The sequence below is a fragment of the Myodes glareolus genome, chromosome 12, assembly GCF_982192425.1.
Source record: "Myodes glareolus chromosome 12, mMyoGla1.1, whole genome shotgun sequence".
Taxonomy (NCBI): Eukaryota; Metazoa; Chordata; class Mammalia; order Rodentia; family Cricetidae; genus Myodes; species Myodes glareolus.
Window position 1 is genome coordinate 69,610,813 of NC_142037.1, and position 5,635 is coordinate 69,616,447.

Below are 5,635 nucleotides of genomic sequence, written 5' to 3' on the forward strand. Positions count from 1 at the left end.
AAGCTGAGTCAGGAAGCCTCTCTTAGATGAGAGCATTTGCTTGCCTCTAGCAAGCAGAGCAGACCCGAGAAATTGCTGCTACCGAGAAAACATGCTTTATTCTTTCCCAAGCTTTCTCAAGCTTTCTGTGGATTCAGTTATCCACGTGGGTGCCATATGTAGTAAGGAGTTGTGGGCAGGCCTGCTTTTCGCCTCACCCGGCTCCTGCACGCCTAGCTTAGTCCCAGAAATAACAACACACAAATTGTATTCATTTAAGCACTGCCTGGCCCATTATCTCTAGAGAGTTAGTTACTGACTAACTCTCATATCTTGATATTAACCCATTTCTAATAATCTGTGTAGCACCATGAGGTGGTGGCTTACCGGAAAAGATTCAGCATGTCTGACCTGGTGGCTGGCTCCATGGCGTCTGCCTCATTGCCCTCTTCCCAGCATTCTGTTCTGTTTACTCCGCCTACCTAATTTTCTGTCCTATCAAAGGGCCAAGGCAGTCTCTTTATTGACCAATGAAAATAACACAATAGACAGAAAACCCTCCTCCATCAATGAATAATAGGCTCAAAGACCTTTAATTATGGCTAGAATCCACTTATGAGTGAATACATACCATATTCTTCTTTTTGGGTCTGGCTTACCTCACTCAGTAAAGCGTTATCTATTTCCATCTGTTTGCATGCAAAATTCAAGATGTCATTGTTTTTTTTTACCACTGAGTAAAACTCTAATGTGTATATGTTCCACATTTAACCATTCTTTAACCATTCTTCTATTGAGGGCAGCTAGGTTGTTTCCAGGTTCTGGCTATTACAAATAGTGCTGCTATGAACATAGTTGAACAAATGCTTCTGTAGAAATTTTTAGAATTAAAGTATTTTCAGTGAAAAAATACTGAAAATACTCTAGACTGACTCCTGGGGAACCTGAATAAGACTGAACTAGGTCCTTGAATGTAACACTTGTGTGCCTTGACCTTTTTGTGAGGCTTCTAGCAATAAAACCATGACTTCTTCCTGGTAAATGATCTGGCTTTTTTGAGCCTGTTCTCTATGATGAAATACTTTGGTCAAACTTGATGCATGATGGTGGAGCTTGGTCCTGCCTCAACTTGGTATGCCAGACTTTGGCGACTACCCAAGGCAGGTCTTATCCCCTCTGAGGAGTGGATGGGGGAAATGGGGAGTGGGAGAGTGTGGAGGAAAGGGAGTGAGGGGTAACTGGGGTTGGTATTTAAAATGAAAAAAAAATAATTAAAAAACTATTTTCTAATTCTTTATAAATGCATGTTAGTTGTCTTGGTCAGTATTCCATTTCTGGGAAAATACACCATGACTGTGGCATCTCTTATGAAAAAAGCAATTAATTGGGGCTTGCTTAGGTTTCAGAGATTTAGGAAGAAAGAAAGACTCTGAGTTTGGAATGGGCTTTTGAAATCACAAAGTTTATTTCCAGTGACATACTTCCTCCAACAAGGTCATACCTCCTAATCCTTTCAAAGATCACCACTACATGACCAAATATGCCAATATATGAGCCTGTGGAAGACATTCTCACTCAGATAACCACAGTGGTTTTTGTCTACAGTGTTTGCCTATGCACATATGAGGTGAGAACAGTTTCTAATAACCAATTGAAGTGACAAACTCACAGATACAGAACAAATGGAACACCATGGCTGATCCAGCTGCCTTCATCCATCTGTTCTGCCCAGGAATAAAGAGCTTGGACCATTCCACCTCTCGGCTGCTTGTTCTCTGATCATGCAAAGAGACAGTGAGTGAGAGAGAGCAAGGGAACCCTCCTATCAGCTTTTAAACAGTCACATTCACAGTCAAGACCAAGCCTTAGGGCTCATTACCTCCAAAAGCCACTGGCTAAAGGGATTGAATTTGTTTCTTTCTTATACTGCAAATCCAGTGTAGGATGCCCATTCTAGAGAAGATTGTTTATTACATGATGTCACCCAGAGGCTCAAATAGATGTAGTGCCCATTTGAACACAACAGTAGCTTCTCCAGAAGTGAGTTCACAGTATAATTTGTTACAAGTCTATGAAATTGTAGGGCAGCAAATGATCTTTGAAATAATTTCATTTGAAAACTTGTCATGAGCCCACTGGCAAATGCACAAAGTTCTGGTTGACATAGGATGGTAATACACTATATTTAAGAAAAGCAGAACACCAAACACGATAGATAACCTTTAAGATATTTTTTTCATTCCCAAAGTACTACCAGAAGTGACTAATCCTTTGACAACTTGTCACAAATATTGATGCTGAAAATAAAATATTATGCAATAAAGTCACATACATGCACACACACAAACACACACAGACACACAAACACACACGCACAAACAGAAAGAAAGAGAGAGAGAGAAAGAGAGAGAGAGAGAGAGAGAGAGAGAGAGAAATAGAGAGAGACCCTAGAGCAAATCACCTCTCATTTTCAGAGTGTATGATTCAGAGCAGCATGTTTTCTCAGCTATCATGTAACAAATAGGAAATGTGGTGTTTTTTTTTTTTTTGGTTTTTTTGGTCAGAAAATCAATGCAACTCAGCGTCATGTGAGTATCTTTTTTTTTTCTTTTTTGCCATGAACCGAAAATTTATTTTGGAGCACTGTATTTGTTTCATTTAGTCTCTGATTATTGAGGACCCTGTCTTTGGGCTTTTGAGTCTTGTTTTTCTATTCCTAAAGCAATTACAGAGTTAAAAGCAATTGATCATATAGACCAAGAAATTCAAGTTCTTAGGTCATGGAAATGTTTTGAATTCTCTGTGTATATTCTCTAAATGAGTATCTTCAAAAAAGACATTGTCCCTTGGATACACTTTGACTTATACAAACTAGTGTTTCAAGTGTATTTCTAGAAAGAAAAGAGAACACACTTTTCTGCTCAGTACCAAAGGAAATTGTTTATTGAGAAGTAATTTAGATTAGCAAAGAATAAGCTATGGATGAGAAAGTTTGCATGCCCCAAAGTACATACTAATTTTAATGACCTGCATGACTTTCAGACTGCTTCTATGGGTTTTCTTTTTTGTTTTCTTAACAATGTATCCTATACTGTAGGATTTGATTCATGTGGTTTCAACTAAATATCAGAGATTTCTCTCACACTTCTTTTTCCCTATTTTAATGTGTAATGTACATCCAATCATAATCAATATCTGCTCAGATCTGGTCCTACCATCCAACTTCAATTGCATGATGTCTGGGTAATATGAAGTAATTATTTTTAAAATTTGTTTGAGAATTGTTTACATACATATCGTGTATATAAATCAAATTTGATATCTGATTCCATTTGTTCTACCTTCTCCCATATCTCCACGTTTTTCTTACCCAACTTCATATAATCTTTTTCTACAGGATACACTTTGGTTCTCCCAAATTTAGAAAAAAATTAAAAAACCAAAATACAAAACTGAGCTATGAGACAAGTTGTCTCTTTTCTCTTACATTTTTATCATCTTTCTGTAAAACAGAAGCAGTGTGCCTACCTTGAGTAACAAGAATAGCTTCTCAACAGGCTGCATAGAGTCTTTTTGTAGGACTTATATGTGCTTAATGACATATCCTCTGGTATACTCTGGAATTACTGTAGTGTGGCATGCTTGGATACAGGTTACTATATTGGGCCATGCCATGTCCTTGAATGTTCAACCTCTTTCCTTATTTACCTAAGTATCTTGACTATCTTTGACTTGTTCAGGTTATTGAGTATATTATCAATTTCAGCTATTTGGGAAGCTATTCAAGTTCTGATATTTAAATGTGTTTTTGACAAATATTTCAGGTTACTCCTTGTATCATTTTATCGGGAAAACACATCAAATTTATCTGCCTAATGTTAGCTCATTTAAAATAGACTCAGAACCACATTGGATAGGTTTGTGTGTGTGTGTGAGAGAGAGAGAGAGAGAGAGAGAGAGAGAGAGAGAGAGAGACAGAGACAGAGACAGAGACAGAGACAGAGAGAATGAGAGAGAGAGAAGGAACAGGGAGCAAGAATGTGTGTGTGTGTGTGTGTGTGTGTGTGTGTGTGTGTGTTTGAGACTGTATGTTTTGGAAAGAGAGTGTGAGTGAATATGCATGTGTATGAATGTGTTCATGACTGTGTTTGTGAATTATCAATCCCCACTTGTACCCTGTCTTCCAATTTGAACCAGATAACCAGAAATCTGAGGCATCTGAGGAAAAGAAGTAGTCTGATTTCTTCAAAATAAGTTAATTTGATTTTGAGGTTTGACAGTCTTCCATATCCTTAATCTGATCATGGGCCTCAGGCACTTGAATCCTCTGAGAATTTTCAGCAATAAATGGGAAACTGCACTTCTGTTCTTATCTTGTCACAACGCTGGGTTTCAACATGGTCTTGCCTTCTAAAACCTTTAGCAGTATGCTGCTGACTGAGAAACTTCATGGCATCAAGACCCAGGTTCCAAAAGTATTTTCACCTTTTTTTTTTTTTATTTCTGCCTTTCAGCAAGCAAATGCTTTCCTTATCTCATCTTTCTGGCTATATTTGATAAAACGTAGTCAATAAAATCCTAAGGTCTAATTTTCTATTTTTTGACCTCCTCGCCTATAGCTACAAAATAATTGGACATGCAATCTGCCACACAAGGAATTTCTGAGGCACTATTGCAAATATGCTGCCTGTGCTTAAGAGTGACAGCCATCTAGACTCAAATAATTATTTCTTTCATTCACTATTGATATGCCTTGGTTACAAACCTGAGAGGTGATCAATGTACTTCTAAAATCAATATATTAGGCAACTATAAACAGAATATACTATCAAAGAAACTCAAAATAATGGTGATTTAAAAATCAAACACATTTTCTACATTCTAATGTTCATCTCAAGTGATTGGCTGCAATCGATATAGTTACTCAAGTCTAGTGTTATTTAAAGATTCCTGCACTAGAAGTTTCAGCTATGGTTCTAGGGAGGAAAAATACAAGAGGCTAGATGGATCTTTTATATGATATTAATACCCACAATAAATATGATGGTGGCAAAGAGAGCCTTGTTGGTCCCTGAGTTGTTTTTAGACAAAGTCTCTGTGCCTCAATGTGTAGTGCATTTTAGAGAATTTATTTTAGGAAAGATATAATAATATATTTTTTCTGTCCCCCTGAGAAGTGATTATTTTCAAATGCCTATAGGTGATTTTAGAAGATAGGGTTTTTCTCCTTTAGAATCTAGGAACTGTATTTTAAAATATAATTACTAAGGTAGAAAGATTTTCAGTCTTTGCTTGAGATTTACCTAACTTGGATTACCACCATGCTACCTGACACATCTATGCCTTTTTTATGAAAATACAGGAAAGATATATTTTTGGGTGAGATCATTAAAGAAAATCCAGATATTTTAAAATCCATCAACCAATGCAACAACTGTTTAATACAGATAAGTTTGTGCTTAGTTTAGTGTTTTTTTCATAACTAGTTATATCCTGAAATAAATACTCTTCCTTATAAATTTAATTTCTGATTAAATTAAGTATTTTCCATTAATTTTAACTGCATGCATTTCTTCATAAGTGTCTCCTGAAGAAATACTCAGTTTCTTTAAAATCTCTGAAGGATTTCATGATCCTGGATACTTATGAACTCCTT